We start from the raw sequence: 13,477 nt of genomic DNA on the forward strand, positions 1-13,477 counted from the left end.
CCACACTTGCCTTTCCCCATCCCAACTTACTGGTGGATAAAATTATCCACAAGGTGAGACAATGAACTCAACCCACAGAAAGGAGATAAGAATGTAGTGTGATTTCCCAGTTATAGTTCCTTTAGCATTTCTTTTTTTAGTCTATTAGCTACTCCAGTAGCCTGCAATAAATTTCTATCTATCTATCTATCTATCTATCTATCTATCTATCATCTATCTATTATCTATCTATCTATCTATCATTGATTTAAGATTTGAGTATTGATGTTATTGATAATAAGAAGGGCCAGGAGGCAGGGGTCAACAAACCTTTAAGTAAAAGACCAGATAGTAACTATTTTCCACTTTGTAGGCAATAGAATCTCTGTCTCAACTATTCACTCTGCTGTTGGAACATGAAAGCAGTCATCGACAATATATAAATGAATGAACTTGGTTGTGTTCCATTTAAAAATATGAATACCATCCTGCATTTTCAGGCTTTACAAAAACAGGTAGTGGACTCAGTTTGGCCATGGGCCAGAGTTTGTTGATCCTCTGGTCTAGGGTATAACCGTGAACATCATCAGTAGCAGAACATGAAATGTAAGACAGTGGATATGGACAGAATTAAGGACCTGTAGAGTGAGAGATTTCAGTGAATCATCTAGAGATATTAAACTCACCATGAACAATAACAGAAATTCTGAGGGAATAAGGACTTGGAGACAAGTGCCGAAATCATCGATGAGTATAGAAATGCCTGGGTGCGGCTGGGCACGGTGGCTCACACCTCTAATCTCAGCACTTTGGGAGACTGAGGTGGGTGGATCACCTGAGGTCAGGAGTTTGAGACCAGCCTGGCCAACATAATGAAACCCCATCTCTACTAAAAATACAAAAATTAGCTGGGCATGGTGATGTGCACCTGTAGCCCAGCTACTTGGGAGGCTGAGGCAGGAGAATCGCTTGACCCAGGAGGCAGAGGTTGCAGTGAGCCAAGACTGTGCCACTGCACTCCAACCTGGGCCACAGAGTGAGACTCCATCTCAAAAAAAAAAAAAAAAAAAAGAAATGCCTGGGCAGATGGTAGATACCTGTGAAAATGAATAGTAGTATCAGATTGCATATCTTTCATGTAGTTTATTTATTTGCCTGTTTGTTTTTGGCAAGGGGAGGAACATTAATCTCACAGCTGTAATAGAGAACAAAGAGGACACTGACCTGCCTCCTCCTATGTTCTGTGTGAAGAGAGAGAACAAACATTCTCCACTTGTGACTATGTGGGAAAAGTAATGTCATTAGGGCATAGCAAAACTTCAGCTGGTTTTGGCTAAGCAAGAAAGTTGTAGGATCATTCAGATAACTTGATACAAGCTTTTTTACAGATGCCATACTGGAGGACACAGTGGAAGCACAAAGACATTCAGGATGGGAGGCTAAGTAAGCTTAGGGACTATACATATAGAGGTAGAGGTAGGGGACTGGAAGACTAGGAGTTCTTGTGACTATGGAAGAATGTTTTAAATATGATGCAATTCATCTGTATGAACCCATGAGTCATGGGTTCTAATTATAGTCCCCTTCTCAATACTTATCTCTCTGGCTGCTACAAGGGGTGAGACAGGCTATGTTTTGAAAGGAAAAAGGAAAAGAGAATGTTTCTCCTGGATTATGCGGATCCCTGTGGCGTCCTCTTGGTCCTGCTAAGGAACTGTATCTCCTTTGCTGTATTCCCGAAGTTGAGCAACATTACTGGCGATCCGTCTTTGTGAAATAAAGATGAGTATACAAACAATATTAACAGGTAGAATAAAAGAATGGTGGAATAAATGCACTGACAAAGTAATTGGGGTTGGGAGAAGGCAAATAATTTCTCAGATTAAGATCTCAGAGAAAGATTCATTGTGGCGATGCCTTTGCCATGGGCCTTGACAGATGAAATTGTGACAGGTCATTGATGGGCTCTGATGCTGCTCTCATGACTACCGAAGTGTTTTGTGCTTGCAAGGCCCTCTGACAAGGATTGCTCTGGGAATTCTGGATACAACTATCTGTATTCCATGATATGAAATTAAAAGATTATATCATTCCAAATTGCTGTATGTTCTTTTTTTTTTTTTCCCAAGAGATAAGGAGCTAATGGCCAAACAAGCAGCAATACATTGAAAAGCCCAAGTCATCTCATCCATTGTCTGCCTTAAAGGGAAGCTGGAGCTTTTATGAAAACATACCAAGGGTGGAGAAAACAAATAACAATTTGGAAGATTAGTTCTATTATTTCTCCAAGGAAATCAATGGCATTAAAAAAAAAAACTGCCTTCTAGACTGGTTTCAGTATAATGTCAGTATCATATAAAACGTCATGTTCAGCCTCATCATATGTACAGTTAGTCAGTAGAGAGCCTGAGGGCCCTTCCAGATATAGAATGATTCCTTTGTGCTGTCAGAGCAAGAAGGTAATAACTCAATGTTTTCAATCTTGGTTTGCTCCTTTGGTCTAGTTTTTAATAAAATTATAGCCAAAGGCTATTTTTATAAAATTCCCCAGTTGGTACAAAATTACTTTAACCTTAAGGGTTTTTTCCCCCACTCTTGGATTCACTTTACATCAGGGTTTTCTATCAGTCTGTGTGCAATCTGTGATGAAAAATATTCCTTCTTTACAGATATGAAAATAAATGAAGAAAGTCATCATGTTGATCAGATTTTTCACTTTGTGAGAATTGTTCCAAACCTGAAGTCTTTATAAATAAAGGTTAATAATGTTTAAAAACTCCCAGGGAAAGTGGTGTAGGAGCCACCTGGGGGAAAAAAAAACTTTGTCTACCTAGTTATGTCTTTATCTTTAATGTTGTAGGGGGAAAAAATTAACTACTGCTGAGTAATAAATTACCGCAAAACTTAACAACTGAAAATAACAAGTAATGATTATAATCTGCAGTTTCTGAGGGTCAGGGATCCAAAAGGTCTTCCAGACTGGCTGGTTCAGACTCATAAGGTTGCAGGAGAACTTCTGGCTTCAGATGCAGTCACCTTCAGACTCTTGCAACTGGAAGATCCACTTCCAGGCTCACTGACATGATTGTTGGCAGGCATCAGTTCCTACTGCCTGTTAGATGGAAGCCTTTATTCTTTGCCAAGGAAGTCTGTTTATAGGCTACCTGAGTCTTTAGGACACATCAATGGCTTCCTTCAGAGTGAGTGATGAGACACACACATACAAAGAGAGAGAAGGATGGAGGGAGATAGAGATGAGGAAAGTGTGGTAAAAGGTGTTACAGACCTTGTCTGGAGTCACTGAGCTAGTGAGTGTCAGAGTCTGCCTCCCAAGGGAGTTCTCTTAGCCTCTCTGTGATAATTTTACATCCCGATGTGTCTCAGGTGCTGTGCTAAGCAATATATATACATATGTGCATATATATTCTGATATTTAATTATTCTGTCACACTAAAAGGTAGATATGATTTCCCACATTTCATTTATTTATTTATTTTCAACTTTTATTTTAGGGCCAGGGGATACACATGCAGGTTTGTCACATGGGTAAATTGCATGTCACTGCGTGAGGATTGGCATATGAATGATCTTGTGACTCAGGTGGTGAGCATTTGTACCTATAAGTTAGTTTTTCAACCCTCACCTCCCTCCCACCCTTTCCCCTCTAGTAGTCCTCAGTGTCTATTTTTCCCATCTTTGTGTCTGTGTGTACTCAATGTTTATCTCCCACTTATAAATGAGAGCATGTGGGATTTGGCTATTGTTCCTGTGTTAATTCACTTATGTTAATGGCCTCCAGCTACATCCATGTTGCTGCAAAGGGCATAATCTCATTTTTAATGGGTGCGTAGTATTCTAAGGTGTATATGTACCACATATTTTTTGGATATCCTACTGTTGATGGACATCCAGGTTGATTCCATGTATGTGCTATTGTGAATAGTGCTGTGATGGACATATGTGTACATGTGTAACAATTTATTTTCCTGTAGGTATACACCCCGTGATGGAATTGCTGGATCAAGTGGTAGCTCTGTATTAACTTCTTTGAGAAATTCCCAAACTGCTTTCCATAGTGGCTGAACTAATTTGCATTCCCACCAATAGTCTATAAGGATTCCCTTTTCTCCACAACCTCACCAACATTTGTAATTTTTTGAGTTTTTAACAATAGCCATTCTGACTGTTCTGAGAGAGTATCTCATTGTGATTTTGACCTGTATTTCTCTAATGATTAGTGATGTTGAGCATTTTTTTCATGTTTGTTGGCCACATGTATGTCTTCTTTGAGAAGTGTGTGAGTGTCCTTTGCCCATTTTTAAATGGGGATATTTGTTTTTTTGCTTAATTGTTTAAATTCCTTATAGATTCTGGATATTAGAACTTTGTCAGATACATATTTTGCAAATGTTTTCTTTCATTCTGTAGTTTGTTTACTCTTTCTTTTGCTAAGCAAAACTCTTTGGTTTAATTAGATCCCACTTCTCAATTTTTGTTTTTGTTTCAATTGTTTCTGGGGACTGAGTCACAAATTCCACCTCTTGCCACCTCTCCTAGCTAATAATTTAAAAAAATATATATATTTTTTGTAGAGACTGTGTTTCACTATGTTTCCTAGGGTTGTCCCAAACTCTTAGGCTCAAGAGATGCTTCTGCTTCAACCTCCCTAATTACTGGAATTACAGGTGTGAGCCACCATGCCTGGCCTGGATCTTGCTTCTTTATCCAACTTGCAACTTTATGTCTGGAGTTTAGCCCATTTACATTCAAGGTTAATATTGATATGCAAGGGTTTAATCCTGTCATTGTGTTGTTAGCTTGATTAGACTTTATTGTGTTGTTTCTTTATAGTGTCTGTGGGCTATGTTCTTAGGGGAATGTTAAACAGGGAAGCAAAGGAAACATTCCACCACATAAACACACTATGAACCTCTTTTAAGGCAGGTGTAGCAGTAATAAATTCCCTTAGAATTTGCTTGTCCAAAATGGATTTTATTTCTCCTTTTCTTATGAAGCTTAGTTTAGCAGAATATTAAGATTCTTGGTTGGACTTTCCTTTCCCATAGGATGCAGAAAATAAGGCCTGGTCTCCTTTGGCTTGTAAAGTTTCTGCTGAGAAGTATGCTGTAAGCCTTTGAAAGTGGTCTATCACTTCTGTCTAGGTGACTTTAAGATGTTCTTCTTTCATGTTGACCTTGGAGAATCTGATGACTATGTGTCTTGGGGATGGTTATCTTGTATAGTATCTCACAGGAGTTTGTTGAGTTTGTTGAATTTGCATGTCAACCTCTCTAGTGAAATTGGGGAAATTTTCATTGACTGTATCCTCAGTATGTTTTCCAAGTTTCTTACTCTCTCACCTTCTCTTTCTTTTTTAGAATGTCAGTGAGTGATAGGTTTGGTCTCCTTAGATAATCTTGTATTTCTCAGAGGTTTTGTTAGGTTTTTAAGTTCTTTTTTCTTTATTTTTGTCTGCCTGCATTGATTCGAAGGAGTTGTCTTCAAACTCTGAGATTCTTTCCTCAGCTTGGTCAATTCCATTGTCGATGCTTCCAATTGTATGATGAAATTCCTGTAGGGAATTTTTCAATTCCACAATTTCAGTTTGGTTGTTTCTTAAAATGGCTATGTTGTCTTTCAGTTCTTGGATCTTTACTGTTTTCCATGGGTTGGATTTCAACCTCCTCCTATATCTCATTGAGCTTCTTTCTTAAATGGTTCTTTCTTAAAATGGTTATGTTGTCTTTCAATTCTTGGATCATTTTACTGTTTTCCATGGGTTGGGTTTCAACCTCCTCCTGTATCTCATTGAGCTTCCTTGCCGTCCTGATTCTGAATTCAATGTCTGTCATTTCAGCCATTTCTATCTGGTTTTAAACCATTGCTGGGAAGTTAGTGTAATCATTTGAGGGTAAGATGACACTGGATTTTAGAGTTGCCAGAGTTCTTACACTGGTTCTTTCTAATCTGTGAAATCTAATGTTTCTTTATCCTTTGAAGTTGCTGTCCTTTGGATGAGGCTTTCTGTTTATATGTTCTTTATTTCTCTTGATGGTTCGACTATGGTGTAATTTGGATATAGCTGATTGTCTTCATTTCTGGATGCTTTCAGAGGACCAATGCTTAGCTTGACAATCCTGGGCTGTGTGATCTAACTCTGGGGGGCTGGGACCAGGCACATGGGTTTGTCCTCTGGCCTATAGATGGCAAGCATCAGCTGCAGTGGAGGGGCCAAGGTACTCCCAGGCTGTTGGCAAAATTTCTATGTCAGGGGCTGCTGACAAAAGCATTCCTATGGGGCAGCAGGAACCTCTGATTAAAGCACTTCGATGGGGTGATGTGGAATCCATTGAAAGCACTCTGGTGGGGCAGCAGGAATGCCAGCAAAAGTACCCCTATAAAGGGCCATCAGCAAAAGCACTCTGGTGGGACATTGGGAGCCCCCTGCAAAAGCGTTGTGGCTAGGCAGTGGGATCCTCTTGTAGAAGATCTCTGGTGTAGCAACAGAAGTACCAGCCAAAGCACTCCAATGGGGGGTCATCAGCAAAAGCACTCTAGTGGATTTCCTTCATACTGTAAATGAGGAAATTGAGGCATAAAGAAGTTAGTTATTTGGGCCAAGCTTTTATGGCTAGTAATCAGAGCTTGCATTAAACCCAAGGTTTGTCTGACTCCAAATTCTATTCTGATAAGCATTATGTAAAACATTATGGGAAAAACTTTCTTCTTTGAACACTCAGGGACACACAAAGATATGTGTGTGCACACAGGAAAGACTATATGAGGACACAGTGAGAAGGTGTCCATCTGCAAGCCAAGGAGAGAGGCCTCAGAGAAAACCAAGCCTGTCAACACCTTGATCCTTGTCTTCTAGCCTCTAGTACTACGAAAAAAGAAGTTTCTGTTGTTTAAGTCTGTGGTATTTTGCTATGACAGCCCTAAGAAACTAAAATACTCGGAAAGTGACTTTTTGCATTCTTCTATTATCACTGTGAAATCAGTCACTTATACAATTCTATCCTCTGTCCTGGAAAAGGGAAATCATCATTTCCCTTATATAGACATATATTCATGTAAAAGACTATGAGTTCTTTTGAAATAAGATTAGATACTAGTTGGCATTTATGCTAGATTTTTTTTGTGTGCTTGTGTGTGTATGTAAAAAAAAAAAGCCAGTACTGAGCCAAAGGACTTTCTTCAGGTATGGTGTATTCCGTTCTTCAGGTATGGTGTATTCCGTTCTTCAGGTATGATGTATTCTGTTCTTCAGGTATGATGTATTCCTGAATATCCTGCAATTCGCAGGATAAAAAATGAGTCTAGAAAGGCTAATGAATCTACAGTTGGATGAAAAAATTCAAGTTCTTTAAACTGAAATTGCTTTTAGGGAGGTGAGATTCTCTTATAGCATTAATGTAAACCATTTCAGGAGTGAGAAATAGGCAAATTATTGATTATCAGCTTATGAGCCCTAAAAATAAGAGTAAAGCCAACATGTAATTTTTCTTTACATTGGTAAGAGTGTAGTTTTTCTCTCGATTCATTATACCTTTGCTGAACATTGCTATTTGCCTTCCCAACTCCATAAATCATTTCTTCCGTAACAACAACAAAATGTATCTACCCAACTCTATAAACTACTTTTCCCCTACTAACAGCAACAAAACTGGAATACTTTCATTCCCAGTTAAAAATACTCAACCTTTCCTACCCATTGGTGCTAAAGTTGGCTCAATTATCCTGTTCTAGTAAACGTCACATAACTAGAAATACACTAGTTAGAATTCCCAAGAAATCCATTGTTTCCCTGATTATTTTAAAATGAAAAACTCAAATGGAATGTATCTTTTGCTTTTCTTACTTCCACCTTTTTCTGCCTGGGACAATGATGGTATACCTGAAGACTGCAGCAAGAAGCTGCCATCTTGTAATCATGAAGGGAAATTTGCATATAAAGAAGAGTAAAGGAGTTTCAGCTTTTGTTTCTTTTAACAGCTGTACCAGCTCTTGGCTTACCTCTAGTTGTCTTGCATATATAAAATCAATTCCCTGATTAATTGATTAGTCCACTGTAATAGATCCAGATTATTCTCGCACATTTGCCAAACATATTTCTAGTCAATATGTGGACCATTTTCCCTTTTGTTGTTGAAAGAACATCCTGTTGAAATATTTCCCTGTTAAGAGTGCAAGAGCGACATGCAGATACACTGTTTTGGATTCTCAGATGTACTGTTGTTTCAAATAAAAGTCTTTCTTTGCAGATTTCCAACTGGAGGACAAATAATGGTCTAAAAGGTATGCATACTTTAGCACACTTTATTGGGAAAATTTATGCATATTCCAATGCTTGAAAACATTAAAAAATAACCACTGTTTTTACTATATTAGTTTGACTTGCAAGTACACATTGCTTCTTCTTAAATTACTACACGCCACACCCTCTTCCTCCAGTTTCCACTACTGCTCAAGTCCTCATGTTCCTAGATTAAAAGAACAAATTATTTTAATGTAAGCAGCAGACAGAAAGAGAGTACTTAGCATTTTAGAAAAATTCCATGTAAATTAAATAGGGAAAAATAGTTTGAATAGAATATACAGACTATATTGTAGACACCAGGTTTAATTATGACAAAATTTTTTGATTTTCTTAAGGTTCACCTGGAGTCACTTTGGGCCTCAAATTTAGAAGTAGTGTTTATTTTCATGGTCAGATTATAGAAAAGATCTGAAGGTGATTGTGCATTAATGGAAGTTACTTCTGGAACGGCATCTAGATATTATCAGTGTAACTCAGTAAATACTAAAGCAGAGACCTATTCAGCTCTTGAGTCACTTGATTTAGAATCTTCCATTCATGCACATGCAAATATATGAACATGTGTGCACCTATGCATACACACTGAGGACATACAGCCTTTCAGTTCTATGATTGCATGCAGACATTTGGAAGAAGTTAGGCACTGGAGAAAGAATAATGTTCTTCCTATATCTTTTATACTGTATTCATATAAAAGGACTTAAAGGGCTTCATAAGTCTGCATTAGTGAAAGATAGTGGAGGTTACGTTTCTTCACATTTGTGTACAATTTTCCAGTATCTCTGCTGAGTGATGTGTTTATGTGAGCATACTTGGATATTGTTATGTCTGAGGTTTTCCAACAAAAGGAAATCCTTGCAACAAACCCGAGCCACAGGAAGAACTAGGGATACATTCCATTTTCCGTTCTGTTTTTTTGGCTAAGGTCTTTTCACACATGGAAATAAACAGCTTATCTGAACCAAAACACTGATCTTTCTTGGAGCAAGTTTTGTGATTAAATATTAGTTTTATACAAGTTCCTTTCTGAAAAACAGACATTTATGTAGAAGCAAGAGTAGATTGATAATAGTAAGGCACAAAAATGTAATGTGTTTTAAAGTTAGTACTTTGATTTTTCATGGATAAACTATTATGAGGTTAAATATTTCAGGTCATCCTTAGCCATAAGTATAAAGTTGGAAAATCTTTTTTCTAGCATCTTCCTAATTCTCCTATTTTCTTTTTCTCTTCTGGATTTTCACCTCCTCTTCTCTTTCTTCCCACTATCACCAGCAAAATACCTTTGCCCTCCTCCCCTCTGGAGGCCACATGATACGTATGTGTAATGACTGCATAATGGACCTTGTAATTTTACCCTCTATCTGAGGTCCTTATTCTGGACTGATTTCTTTAGATGAATCACATGATTCCACTGATGCACTTTCCTAACTGTAAGCTGGGATAAATAACAATTACTTTGCAAAGTTGTGAGTTTTCCCAAAGATTCTCATAAAACGCCTGCCACATGGTAACTTTGACTCAAGATTATTATTATCCAGGCAGTCTCACCCAAACTACATTCATCCCTCAAAATTATTCTGTGCCTTCCCTACTCACTACTTCCATTTCCACTGTGAATCCACATCAGAAAACTAAATGAGGAAAGGATTAGGCAAACTAATTTAAATATGAATTACTTATAACAATGTGTAGCCAAATTAATGAATGATGTGAATTTGATGAGACACAGATATAAAGTTGTTTACCTTTTTTTAAAAAAATCATTTCCTTCAACTATTCTATAGAATTTTCATTTCTATTCTTTAGTGACATTCTAAGGGAAATCTCTTCTTTCTCATCACTCTCAGCTATTTGACCTCAACCTAACTAGCTTATATCCAATTTAAATCTTTCTCTTTTACCAGCAACAAGATTTTGGCTCTGAATACTTCAAATTGAAAAGTGGCAAGATCTGATGCAGAGACTTCCCCAACATTCCTTTCCTGAAGCTCTCTTTCTTCTGATGGGTTAAGGACAGAGAAGTAAGAAGGAAAGAAAAGTTCAGTCAAATGACTCATTTAATTGGGGTTCTTTTCCTGTCTTGACTTTGGCAGTTTCCCTGGTGATGATCACTAAGTGAAAACAACCAAATGCTGATTCTCTTGTAGGGTGCCTGTGTGGATTCTTTAGGAGACCCTGCAGAGGCCTCCCAACTATACTGTTCTCTACCATAGAAGATCTGCTCTACCTTGAACTCTTACGTCCAGTGATCCCTAGGGGTAGAATTTCAGATGATAGGGCACCTGTCCATGGTGATTTAGGTTGGGGGTTTGGACAACTTTTACTATTGTATTCCAAATTATAACACTTGAGTAATCAGTGTCTAATGTATGCATCCATTTCTGAATTCATTGTTGCTTCAGGGGATTGTATTTCCAGTGTCTTTATTTGTCTTTCTTACTTCAAAGAGTGCTGAGGCAGAGGCAAGCACAGCATTTGAAAAGTGAAGGAATTAAAATGGCTCTAACAATGATGAGGAAAACTGGCAAAGTTTGGAACCAACAAAATCTAGATCTCAGGGACTATGTACTCTTAGAATTTCCAATTGCAGCTGCTCTGAAAATGTGAAATCCCTTAGGAAGAAAGAGAGTTTACCTCTTGGGGAACTTAAGGATGTAGTCAGATTTGTGCTGCTGAGAAGGTAGCATTCACATTTAACATCTGTGCCATCCAAAATACCCCAGCCTCTTACATTCCAGTCATGTAGCTGATCAAGTTTACCAGTGAGGCTCCAAATGAATTTATTATCACCCTTACAACAAATTTATAAGCAAATATCCATTATGAGAAAGCTGTTAAGAGAAAATATAATTTTACCACAATGTAGATCTCAAAGGTTAGGTCATTCCACTTACTTGTTTGGCTTTTAACAAGAAATTAAAGGTCAGGTTTCTTTTGTACAGAATGTAAAGCCTTATATTTTAAAAATAAGAGCCAATATACCTTACCCAGAAAGGGGGTTACATCTTTACTATGACAAAGGCAAGATGAAATACTCTTCCTCGCAGTAGCTACTAAAACAAGATATTTTAATATATTTAATTTTCTCTTTGTGTACCCACAGTATAGTGAAATGCACTCTCCTTAAGTTATTTTACAACCTTCAGTATGAGTAGCTGGTTTGAAAATCACCTATAAAAGTGCAATTAGAATTTGTGATCTCCCTCTGGGTCACTAAAACATATTTAGATTGTCTAGGGGATGCCAACAAGATGGCAGACTAGAACTTTCCAGTGCCCATCTCCCAAGAAACATCAATTTGAACAATTGTCCACACAAGAAAATACCTTCCCAAGAGCTAAGGAAATCAGGTGAGACATTACAGCAACTTAGCGTAGCACAGAAATAAGAAAAGACACATTGAAGAGGGCAGGAAGGACAGATTCACATTATCCAATAATTCCTCCCCAAACCCTAGGCAGCACAGCATAGAGAGAGAAACTCATATTTGGAGGAAAGAGAGAGAAATGTGCACTGGACTTTGCCTTAAACCTAACACCAGTCCTGCCACAGTAAAACGCAGAACTTGGCAGGTGTCTATGGCCTCAGACCCCAGGCTGACATGCTTGGATTGGGCCTCCAGGCCTACCTTACCACCAGGCTAACCTCAGTAGCCCCAAAGACTCAATCTTTTTGAGCTGGCCTTGGGAGTCATGGGCTTTGGACTGCCCTAGCAGCAGGCTGGCCTCTATAACCTTAGGTTCAGGCCCATCCCAGCCCTAGGCCAACACTTGAAGCCCTAGTCATCAGGCCAGCTGCAGTGGACCCAGCCTCCAGGCCAGCCCCTACAGATATTGGCTCCAGACATACCTCAAGTTCAGAACAGCCCAGAAACAGGTTGGACCCCAGAGTCCCAGGCTTCAGGCCTGCTTTAGTGCTGAGTCAGCACCCCTTCTCTCAGGTACCAGGCTGACACCCGAGGACACAGGCTCCCGTCCTGCCCAGTGCCAGGCCAGATCCTGCAGTACCACCCTGCAGACTGGACCCTGTGGCCACACACTCCACTAGGCTTAGGGTCTAGGCCCACCTTACAAGACCCCAGTACAAGTTCATCCCAGTTAACCTCAGCACTGGGCCAGACCTCACAGACACAGGCTTCAGGATTGCCCTTGTGGACCCAGATTTATGGCCTCCTCCCACAGCCTCAGGCTGCAGATCACTCTCTGTGTCTCCAGGCTTCAGGCCAGCAACTGTAATCCCAGGCTCTAGACCAACCCCTACAGATTCATTCTCTATGCCAGCCCCAGCACCAGGCCAGTCTCTAGCTACAGTGAACCTAAGGTCCAGGCCCACCTGAACAGACCTGGGTGTGAGGTTGGCCCTCACAGATTGAGGCTCCAGGATGACTCCTGCAGACCCAGGCTCCAGGCAGCCCACATGGACTCAGGGTCTAGGCTTGCCCCCATGGACTCAAGCTCCATGTCCATTCCAGTGGACCCAAGTGCCAGGCCTATTCTGGTTCCTCTACATTTAGGCTCAAGGCTCACCCAAGTGCCAAGTCAGCCTCAATAGATCAAGGCTTTGGGTTGGTCCCTATGGATACAAGCTCCACATCTGCCCTCATAGGCCTAATCAATAGGTCTATCCCAGGGATTCAGGCTCCAGACTCAACTTCAAGGGCCCAGACACCAGACCTACCCCCACCGAGGGATAGGAACTAACCAAGGAACTAATAACCAAGGAACTAGACCAGCCTGCTCAAGAACTTCAAAAATAAACCTGCCCACAAGCCATGCAAGACAGCCTATCCAGAATCTCTGGATGGATTGACTGGTTTTTAAGGGTTTTCCTAGACAAAGCTAATGTGCAAAAATTAGGATAAATTTCTACTTCTTCAAATGTACCACAGACATAAATATAAGTCAACAAGTAACATGAAAAATCAAGTAGACAGAATACCACCAAAATAACACAAAATTTTCTAGTAGCTGACCCCAAAGAAATGGAGATATACAAAGTGCTACACAAAGAATTCATAATAATTGTTTTAACAAAGCTTAGCAAATTTAAAGAAAATACAGAGGAACAATTTAATGAAAGCAGGAAAACAATAAACAAAACTAGAAATTTAGCAAAGAGATTGAAATTATTTAAGAAAATCAAACAAATTCTGAAGCTGAAAAATACAATGAAGGA

This window comes from Aotus nancymaae, unplaced genomic scaffold, assembly GCF_030222135.1.
Source record: "Aotus nancymaae isolate 86718 unplaced genomic scaffold, 86718_ANA_hifiasm-v0.15.2.pri h1tg000006l, whole genome shotgun sequence".
In the NCBI taxonomy this organism is placed as follows: domain Eukaryota; kingdom Metazoa; phylum Chordata; class Mammalia; order Primates; family Aotidae; genus Aotus; species Aotus nancymaae.